The sequence below is a fragment of the Typopeltis vanoorti genome, chromosome 8, assembly GCF_054136105.1.
Source record: "Typopeltis vanoorti isolate ZY-2024b chromosome 8, IOZ_Tvanoo_1.0, whole genome shotgun sequence".
Taxonomy (NCBI): Eukaryota; Metazoa; Arthropoda; class Arachnida; order Uropygi; family Thelyphonidae; genus Typopeltis; species Typopeltis vanoorti.
This window is the reverse complement of record NC_143556.1, coordinates 75,584,152-75,596,053: the sequence shown is the minus strand read 5'-3', so window position 1 is coordinate 75,596,053 and position 11,902 is coordinate 75,584,152. Positions and strand designations below refer to the sequence as shown.

The 11,902-nt window shown below is 33.4% G+C and overlaps 1 pseudogene; it reads right to left on the bottom strand.

Moving 5' to 3' along the window:
- Positions 1-10,067: 10,067 nt before the first annotated feature.
- Positions 10,068-11,902, bottom strand: part of LOC150104116 (general transcription factor II-I repeat domain-containing protein 2-like) — a 47,098-nt pseudogene continuing 45,263 nt past the window's right edge.

Here is an 11,902-nt window from a genome sequence, read left to right as displayed (position 1 = left end):
TTTTAGTTTTTGGATGACATCAGAGGGAGGCAAATCTGAGGAATACGGTGGATGATAAAATCGTTCATAGTGCAGATCCCTTAATTTTCACATTATCAAAACACCTTTGTGGGCGGGTGCATTGTCCTGATGAAATATGATTTTTTTCTTCCTCAAACCGGATCTTTTCTCACGAATTTTTTCGTCTAGTCTAGTTAAAAGATCGAAATAATATGCCCCAGTTATTGTTTTACCCTTTTCAAGATAATTAATAAACAAAATGCCTTTAGCATCCCAAAACACCGATCACATGATCTTTCCTGATGATGGCACCGACTTTGTCTTCTTTGGCGCTGAACAACCAGCTTCTGTCCACTGTTTTGACTGCTGTTTGGATTCTGGTGTGTAATGGTGACTCCAAGTCTCATCCATAGTAATAAATCGACACACAAAATCAGTTTTATTCTTGGGGGAAAGCGCGGAACCCATCTTGCGCAAAGCTTTTTCATATGCAATTCTTAATGTAAAATATATCCTAAACGTTCTTTTGAAATGCCTATAGTCTCAGCAATTTCATACTTTGACTCGCCTGTCATCCAATACCATATCGTGCACTTGATCAATGATTTCTGGTGTTATTACACATTTTGGATGTGCTTCACGTGGATCATCTTCAAGGCTAGTACGGCCACGTTTAAATTCGGCAGCCCATTTCTTAATTGTCGAAAACGAAGGAAAAGAGTGCCCATAAACTTTTATGAACTTCCAGTGAATTTCGTTTGGCGTTAAACCTTCTTTTACAAAGAATTTTATAACCGCACGATACTCAATTTTATCTATTTCAAGGGATTCAGACAGCATTTTTGCTTCAGACAGCTGTATAAAACAAACTACTTGATAGAATGACTTGCAATTTCACGTGTATGTTTATGACAGACGTAACAACTTGGAAAAAAAAAAGCTTGCTGATAGTGTTGCCATTTATAGTCGAGGCTGATAACTGTTCAGACTACCCTCGCATATCTCTCTCTCTCTCTCTCTCTCTCTCTCTCTCTCTCTCTCTCTCTCTCTCTCTCTATATATATATATATATATATATATATATATATATATATATATATATATATATATATATATATATATATATATATATATATATATATATATATATATATATGTGTGTGTATTTGTATTTGTATTTGTATTTGTGAAATGTTCCTCAATATCATGAATTCGTACCCTGATTTAGATTACATATACTCGCAAAATGTTATTGAGAAATCCTGTTTAAAAATGAAACATGCAATATGCCTATCATCATACATATCATGTATCAAATAGGCCATTTTGACCAGTTGATTATGTATAATCATTACAACTAGCATATAACAAGCATCTTAAGTTAATTTGGTCTTAACTGTTTCTTGATTAATGCACTATAAACAAAATAGAGAAGTTCAAATAGAGAACAGAGAAACAGGGAATTTAAAGTTTCAGTAGAGCACATCGTAATTTATTTATTTATTAGCCTAAAGTGTATTTGAGAAATAAACTCTGCTTTTGTGAGATATTTTTCATTAGTTCCTTATTAATGTGAAGTTATTTGCTCCCCACTAACATAATAAACATTTTAATTTTGCATTTTATATTTCGGTCTGATATTTATCATTTGTCGGTGGTGTGAAAATTAAAATTCCTTGAACAGCAGCAAACAGACGGGAGATTTATTTCCAAAGTTAATCGGTGTTTGGGGACCCATCATTTCCTTAAAAGAAACTTTCAACACACTTAACACAATGTTCAGCGATCCTTCCACTCATCGTTTTTCAAATAAATGACTTCTGTTTCGAACAATTTTATCGTTTTCTCGGTGATAAAAAGAGCGTGATGGTCTTATAATAACTCCGCCTTGAAACATAATTCTCAATTACGTTTCTTCATGAGAAGTGTTATCATCAGAGTACAGCGGTGAGAACTTGCCTCCTATTTATTTCTTGAGTAGAAGGTTTTGCGTTTGAATTTTTTTAGTACTGAAATTGAATCTTTTGCACATTTATTTCTATCATTCGCAATGATTGGTTTTCCTTTTATTTCATATTCTTATATATAGGAGTTGCGACTTATTTTCAGCTCTTAACGGTAGAGCGATACAATATTCCTGCAGTTTCTTACATCGCGCTAGAAAATTAGATGAGAAGAACCATTCAAATAGAAGTAAATAAATAAATAAGCCATAGGACACACCTAAAAACTGTGTTTCAAAATGCAAAGAAAATATTTTTCTGATTTTAATAAGTAAAGAATACATAAGCCATAAAATTATATTTTTTTTATGTTACTCCCGCCCACGAAGGATTACATGCTAACCAATACTACATTTTTTATTGTGTAGACTAAGGATTTTTCACATATTTTTTTTCAATTTATATATATATATATATATTTTATTATTTTAGATAGTCCTGAAACCCTGCTTTAGAGACCAAACATGAGACCATTTCAAGCCATACAGGCCTCAAATAAGCAAGGTGGCTAGGGGTGGGGACTCGAATCCCACCCCTAGCCAAGGATGTTAGTGATTGTCTTTAGGTGGAAGATGAATTAGATCGTCCCGTGAGAGAAAATCACTAACATCCTTGGCCAGGGGTGGGATTCGAGTCTCCAGCCTGTTGGTTGGAGAATGGTTACTCTAACTACTCAGCCAGCCAGGCCGGCAAACCATGATGATCACCTCCGAAGCGCAATTAAAGATAATGCAACATTTGGTCTTGGGTTGGATTCCACCTGATTTCGAATCCTATCTATGAATCAGGACCTTTATTAGGACTTTATCCAATGGATACGAATTAACGTGCCTTATATAGATACGATAAGATTTTCAGCGAGTTTTTAATACCACAGAACAGATAAACTGATCGAAGAAACAAAAGTGCATTAAAGGCATAATAAATTTTGGTCTTAAAGCCTTAATTGCTTTGTCGATGTTTCAGCCAATCGACAAAGTATATGATAGTTAAGAAAATTTTAATAAATGCCATTTAAGAAAGAGGGGAAGAAATCAAAAAAGGGGGACATCACAACGTCAACTCGTACTGATCAGGAAAGAACTGTGAACATGAAATTGTTCACAGTTCTTTTCTGATTTTAAGTAAACTCCGAGTATGCGTTTGATATAGGCAGGGATATTAGTGAGCTATGCGAAGAAATCCCAGGTGATCTTAGATATAAACGAGAAATAACGTGCTTTGTTTTAGGATAGCAGAAGTCTGGGACAAAACTTGGCTAATATCATATCTTTTGCTGATTTTCAAAATATTTCAATGGAAAGTGTTAAAAATTACAAGTCAAACAAAAACATCTACACTATCTACCAATAATTGTCCGGACAACCCTGTTATTTGAATTTCTGGAACATAAATTCCAGGTTTGTTAATAACATAAAAACCGGTGTACAGATAATAGGAAGCAGAACTTCATTGTAGCAGTTGAATACAGGTACTATGGCAACTTGGCGTAAATCTCTCAGTGACTTCGAGAGAGATGTCATCGTGGGCTGTCACATTGGTGGCATGTCCATACATGCCATTGCCGCTCAACTGGAGCATCCAAAATCAACGGTTGACGATATGATCAACACATGGAGACGTTTTGGCATCACTGGTGCAGGAAAACATCCAGGGCGGTCGCCGAAAATAACTAACAGGGACAGGAGGGTGATGTTGAAACGAGTGATACGCAAAAACCGACCGGCTACAATCGGCACAAACCATCCGCGATGAGTTCCAGAACGCTAGTAGCACCATGATGAGCACTAATACTGTACGAAAATAACTCCATTTATTGGGTTTCAGAAGAGCAGCGGTACACAAGCCGAACATCACAACAAGGCGACTCGTCTGGCCGTGCATAAAGGGTGTGAACTGGACAACTGACGTGAAAAACGGTACTCTGGAGTGAATCAAGGTATACCTGTTTCCAGTCTGATATCAGGGTGAGGGTGTGGAGGCAGCCTGGTTAACGATTGTTACCACAGGGTGTTGTACCCACAGAAAAATTTGGTGGTGAGGAGTAATGGTGTGGGGTGGTCAAAGGTGATCAAAGAGAAAGATAGAGATATCCAATATTAGGGTTCACCTGCTGGTTTCAATTATAAATTGCTAAAGTGTCCGAATAATTATTGGTAGACAGTGTATATGTATACAACACATGAAATATATATAAAGCAACTGCTATTCATTTGCTTCAAACGATTGAACTGTTTTGATGTATCGTATAACAAATGTCATTTGTTTGCAGATAACCTTCAATATCACTGAAGTGTTTTTTTTTTAATTTCCGTCTTAAAAAGTATCAGAGAGAGAGAGAGAGAGAGAGAATTCTACAACGCACTTATACAACTGCGGTGATTTTTTTCATCCAAAATATGGATGTATTATTCATGTTTATATCTAATATGGATATTTAAGATTGAATATTAAGATTCCTATTGAGCCCAAACTAAAAGCATCAAATTCATCACTGTCGAAACGAAGTTCTTCAGTTTTATTTATTTTATTGCCATTCGGTTCTTTTCCACAGCTTTTGAAATGAATGCATCCTGCATTTCTTGTAGAGGTACGAAACACGTTTTTGGGATTTATGGAATTTTAAATCAATTCTGAATGACAAATCAACATCGCACAGAAATATTTTATTCATACATTAATCAAACCTGCTTTCTAACACGTTTCTGAAAAACAGGAGATCACTGAAAGAGGGGTTTCATGCATAGTTAGTATTTGGAAGGGGACCAATCGTTCGATGGTGTTGGCACACTGTTCCTCGATGAGTCTTTGGACTCCCTGGAGGTGTCAAATAATAATAATAATAATAATAATAATAATAATAATAATAATAATAATAATAATAATAAATTACGAATATGAAAAAATCCAGACTTATGCGAAACTAGACAAACATTTCTGAAAATGCAAATTCAATTATTACTCTAAGAGAAAGACTAACAGTTTAATATTGTGTATGGAAGTGGCGGTGTGAGAACGCCAGCGTACGCACCTTGGATCAGGTTGTCTTAATTACAAATGTTTTCACTACATCAGAAGTAAAATAATAAATAAAAGCAAAGTGCTTGAATTTATTCGCTTAAATATAGTTCAGTAGACTGACGCTAAACTTTATTGTTGCTTAGAACAATTCCCTATTTAGTTTTTATTTTACAAAAGTTTTCTGTACTACGGATACTTCTCTAATAGAAAGCTGAACAATTTTTTTGAAACAAAATATCGCTTTAAATTAAGTTTAAAACGATATTTCCTAAAAAGAACGCCTTTCCAATTCTTTTTCATTAACTGATCACGATTCTTTATATTCTAGGCAGGATTCGAACCCAGGTTTTTGTTAAAACCAACTGAGCTAGGGAGACTCAATTGACAGAAGGTAATTAAAAATAATTAGAATCATTAGCTTTGCTGGTTGATATTCTTTGAGGCGGTTTCATTCCCACTATGCTTTGCTATTCGGAAGACGAAAGTTCTTTATCAGTAACATTATTAACAATTGTAAACAGACAAGTGTACTTTCACTCGAGTAAATTTTCCCTTCAGTTATCATTTAAAGGATGAGGAGAATGAGAACACCTTTGGAAGTATCTCTCCACTGTTTCTCCATTAAAAAAACATCTGGGCGCTCAAAATTAATACCACATCAGTTTCCTTAGTCGCCACTATCTGTAATGTTGCCATCCTTCGAGGTACATTGGATGTAGAATAAGTTTACTTTAATTGCTCAAATAAGCGGTGTCTCCATGGCAACCACTTACACATTTCAGGATTAATATTTCTGGAGATATTTACGGAGAAGTTAAGACACTTTAATATGCTTTCTGCTAAACAAATAAGTCCACAGGTGTGGGGGGGGGGTCTTTTCTAAATAATAATTTCCGCTTAGATGCTTAGACGCTTAGAAGCCCGGTTTAATAGAAATTAGGAATCGATTGAATTTGTTTACTTCAGCTTGGCCATCAATTAATTTCCGTTCTTTAGTAATTCCTCGAAATGAAAGCCCAGACATTTTTTTTGCTGCTATTATTAATGCACCACATTAGTCAGAAAATTAGCCTTTCTCTGCAACTGATAACATTAAAACACGACAGGATTTACATCCAAAACATTTTCCATTAGCCTTGTTGATAAGTCAGAATTCCTTTTCACATTATACAAGTGCCAACTCATTCTGTGATTGACAGAAACCTTTCAAATTCTCTCACTTGAACATCTAGGACGTTTCTTTCTTATTTTTGTTGTTAATAAGTTAGGTTTAAAAAGTTTTTTACAAAACATTCGATGCTTTCCACAGTCCAATGGTTGCGAAATGCAATCTGATGATTTTTCGAAGAACTGATATTATTGACGCGCAGTAGCAGATAATCGGATATTACTTACAGGGTAATAACGAATTAGAAGATTCCTCCCTATTCATCGAAATAATTGTTCAAAAAAAACAATACTTTTTAATTAACAGTCTTTAATAGAATATTATTTTCAATGTAAGGTCCTCTTAAATAAATTGCATTTACATAGGACAAAAATCTAACAAAAATTCAACTGCGAATTAAGAATTAATTATTTTTGTTTTGTATTTGGTCACTTAAACATTAAAACTTCAGTTTTTGCTTGGTTTTATTGGTTGGCCAGATATTAATAAATGATAAACACAAATTGTCAACAAGTATCACCAGCTATTCTGTCTGGCTTCTTCAGGACAAGTATAATGGTACACATTAACATTTGCTAGTAAAAAAGAAGAATGGAGTAACACAGTCAAATATATTACAACTGACGCATAACATCATAAGCATGGAGCGTGGTGTCTCAGTCATTGTTTATTGAGCGTTATATAGTTTTTTAGCGAAATGAAATTCTAGTAAACTGAGTGAATTTATTAGGCTTTTCCGGATGTCTTTCAGAATCATTCCTTGATTTCTGTTTAAATTTTCTCGCGACGTAGTACAACCGCGGCTTTTTTGAAGCTTCAAAAATCTTCTGTTATAAGGCATATAGCTGTTATCCCAATCGATGGTGTGATTAGAGATAGAGTAGTGATGGGCTAATTATGAAGTATCTGTTGTATTGTTGTTCACGTCCCCTATATGCTATTTTTTTCGAATTTACAGGCTTCTTGATGTTTGAATTATGAATTTAATCCACAGGAACATGGGATGTTGTATACGCCTGCGTATTTGAAGAAGGCATTAATGTCCTTAAGAGATCTTAAAATGTGGCGAATAGTTTTGACAGGTTTGAGAGCAACACTGACGTTGAAAGACTTCAGGAGTTTGGCTATTTTTGTTGAAACTGAGCCTGCATAAGGGATGATGATGGACGATGTATATTGCGTGACAACATTATCTCATAAGAAAAAGATCTCCTTGATGAACTCACTCTCATACCTCAAACACTTGTAAACAACAGTTACCCAAAAAATATAATCAAAAAGATTCTTCATAGAAACCCTCCACAGCAACAACCATCTGTCGCGCAATATATATTGTCCATCGTCATCCCTTCTGCAAACTCAGTTTCAACAAAAATACTTTTTTAATAGCAAACGTTAGTGTGTACCGTTATACTTGTCCTGAAGAAGTCAACTTGTCAACGAATAAAACCAAGAAAACACTCGAGTTTGGAGTTTTAAGAATTAATCATATAAATAGGTGCTGCAATCGTTGTCAACTTTAAAACTGCATATTTTTTTTATTTAGAATTAAAAATTTAGACGTAGGCCATGAGGCGTGAGTATCTGTGTGTGTGTGTGTGTGTGCGCTGAAGAGAGAGAGAGAGTCTACCATCTCCATCGGAAAGCACATACTTAGCTAAGTTACGGTCCAAGAAAATTGCAAGGATGTAAATATAAAGTAAAATAGGAATAACATAAAAAAAGCAATTGAGAGAGAGAGAGAAAAAAAACAAAATCAAATTAAAAGTGTAAAGTTATTTTTATGCTGAAACCGAATCCAAAGCTTAACACTTGATAATCCTTAGGTGATGTTACAATCTAACATATGGCGTTTCAAAAATATTTCACGAAAATGTTATGGAATTTAAAAATTGACTTGACTCAAAGATAGATATAATGTCAATTACAATGGTCTTTATATCTAACGCTGTATTTTTCTTACACGCTAGAATGTAGTTTCAATTTTTACGCTCATTTCTTCATTTATTTTTCCGTGATTTATTTCATTTATTTTTTACTTCGTTGTCTTCCTTCTTTTTCTTCACTCCCATTTTTTTATATTTATAATTGTACTATGTAATATTTTTAAGATTTTTACTATTTTAAATTTTAGTACTAAATTTCAGTTTTAAAATATTTTGAAAAAAAAAATTCATATATTAAGGTAGGTATTTTTATAATTTCAAAAAGTCAACACTAAAATATCTTTTTCTGAAAAAAACATGTCACACACACACACACACACACACACACACACCAATGCGCAAGTAAGTCTGTTTTTTTCTCTTAAAGCGTAAAGTGTAAACTCATTTGAAGAAATCGCCTAATTGGTAGTCAAGCCTGACTTATTTCAGAAAGTAAATTTTGAAAAGACAGGACTTCAAGAAGGCGAACTTGGGAGTTACGCTAATATTAATTAATGACAATTACCATGATAATTACAATTACAATGGTAATAATTCACTTTTTGTACTTCCAAATTCTAGTTAGTCACACAGAAATATATATATATATATATACCATAAATATTCTTACATCAGCTGTGCATTAGTGAAAATAAAACATGAATCACCTCGGTGTAGACTGTCATTACTATTAACAATACAGTCAGCAGGGTGTTCTGTTATTTGTGTCCTCATATTGTAGAAACGTTTTCAATATTTCAATATATCAAAGATAGCTGCGCTGTGAATGGGAGAATAAATACATAGGAAAGCAGGCTGTGCAGCTCTAAATTTGGCGCCTCTGTCTTTCTTATAAATAAGTAGGAAAGACTTCATTAATTTGCTGTGCTTAGAGTAAATATAATTCAACAGCTTCTGAAAGCAAAGAAAAATTCTGAAGGCTATTATTTTATCACACAAGAACGAAACTCGATATAAAATAACTAAAGAAAAAACAAAGGAAAAGAGGTTTGACAGCACCTGACATTACTTTGCACGATTAAAGGAAACACTTGGAAGATAATCCTAAGCATGTTGTCATTTGTGGAGGTTTTTTACTCTTTTGAAGTAGAAGGGTTTGTTTGAAATGCGTAGAACAAGAAACTGTAGCTGAGAGGGCTGCTTTAGTATTATGTCAGTAAAATAAGTATGTTCTGAAGTCAGTTTTCTCTATTTTAAGAGATGAAAGCTCCGGAACCTCTGGAGCTTTCATCTCTTAAAAGCTTTTATCTCTTCTGCACGCAGTCAGCTAATTCATCTAAAAATTGTTTCTAAACAGGTGAAGGATATTGTAAATCACTTATTAAGAGTTATTATATTTTCTAGAAAACAATTTATATATAATGTTTAATATTTATTATTTTTGTAATCAACTGATTAATTGAAATTAAATTAAACTGAAACTATTCTCACATATTCGATGTTGTCCTTTATATGGGGAAATACTGAACGTTCCTTTTCTAACTCGAGGGGAGAAAATTTCAGTCTTGCATTTCCTGTTGTTTTTACAAATTACGTCTCTCAGTTCAGTAAGTTTTCAGTTTAAACCAGGGGTCTCAATCTCAAACGCAGCAAAGGGCCGGTCAATTAGATGTATATCAGATGCGAGCCGTATTCAATATTATTCTGTGAACGAAAACATAAACTAAAAAAAAAAGAAAGGCTCTAACAAAGGCCCTTTTGTTGCCTTTACGGCTTACGTAAACAATTACACCACCATTTAAATTTATAACCATTTTTATTTTTAAATTTTAAAAATATAACAAGTTAAGAAAATATAAGTTCAATTACATTTTATTCATACTTAAAGAAAATTATTTAAATATATAATTTTGACTTTCAAAATAAAGATTTTTATCTGCGAGTCCTTTTTTTTTAATTTGATTATGATCCTGAAACATGACATCTGTACTAGCATGTCAATATCTGCTTTTCGTTTCGTGTTGCAATATGAAGTATTGCATTTAATTTAAAATCTTTAATCCATGAGCGGAACTTTGACTTATTAAGTTTCATAATGGAAAATAATTGCTCACATACATAGGTGCTTCCAAAGATTGACAACAGTTTTACACAATAAAGTTTATATTTGGGATATTTACTTCCGAGGTATTTATAAAAATTTGGTATGCCAACTTCATTATATTTAATTTTTAATTCAGTATTGCACTGGAGTTCAATTACTTCCATTTGTAATTTTTCGTCAACATTTTCAATATTAATTTAAAATGGTGAACTGAATAATAATAATTCATTTTCAAACAGGTTAAAATCAGAAAATCTTTTTTTAAATTAAATTTTCAATTTTTAAATTTGAGGAATGTTATTTTCAGCATTATTATTATTTCGAGAAATTGATTTAACTGTAGGAAAGTGGGCTAAATTATTCTTTCCCAGCTGGGTTTGCCAAAGATAGAGTTTTGTCAGAAATGACTTAAACTGAATCATACATATGACACATCAACTGTTTACGTCACTGCAGAACAGTATTCAAGGTGTTCAAGTGGCTGTTATGTCAACTAAAAAGCCAAGACTTTCAATCAATCTTCACCGGTGAGCTGAGGAATCAGTTTTCCTTTGGATGAAGTAAACATGTCAATTTCTTTTAAGAGTTCAAAAAATCTTTTTAAAACGACGCCACGACTAAGCTACCTAACTTCAGTATAATAGAACAAACTGCTGTATTGTAAATCCAATTCATCCAACAAATTATTGAATTGTCGATGATTCAAGGCGTGAGAGCGTATCCGGTTTACTGTTTTAATTACTACACTCATGACGTGTTCCATCTTTGGTTTTTTTTTTACCACAAAGTGACTCCTGGTGTATTATGCAATGAAACGATTTAAGTTTGTCCTCGCGCAACATTTCCTTTTTCATTTGAAGTTTTGTAACAAGTCCGACGTTAACACCAACCATACCAGGAGCCCCATCTGTAGTCACACTTATTAATTTTGATCAGTCCGCGTGAGCACTTTCAAGACGTTTCTCAATACACAAATATAAGTCATTTCCTGTCCTTTTTCCTGACATAGGCACTATATCCAATAGGTCTTCAGTCACATTCATATCGTCATCAAGGCCACGAATAAATATTGCTAACTGGGAAGTATTAATAATATCTGTACATTCGTCAACTGCAACGGAAAACGCTACAAAACTATTTATTTTTTCACGCAGTATATCTTGGAAGTTTTCTGCTATATCTTCAACACGCTCCGCAATTGTATTTCCTGATAGGCTTATACTTTGAAATGCTTGTTTTTTTTCGGACATATGATTTCAACTACACTTAAAATGCAATTTTTAATAAATTCTCCATCAGTAAAAGGTTTCAAAGCCCGAGCAATTTTTTTCACCTTATGACGTAACTACATTTAACAGCAGCATGACGTGTTGTGATAACATTCGAAAATATCCTCTGTTGAAACTTCAGTTCATTTTTTTTAATCTTTAAGTTTGTCATCACGCATCTTTTCTGTATATTTATCACAGTTCATATGGTTTGTTTCATAATGGAGTTTTAGGTTATATTCTTTTACCACGGCGAACACTTTGTCTACATATCAAACACGTTGGAATATTTTTTACTTCCACCAAGAAATATGCCCTCTCCCATTTTTCTTGAAAAGTTCAGCCTTTTTGATCTATTTTTCTTTTTTTTAACTTTAACTTCAGACATTGTTATGGGCAAAAAAAATATTAGTTATTGAGGTAACTGTTTATTAACACACTATCATATTACA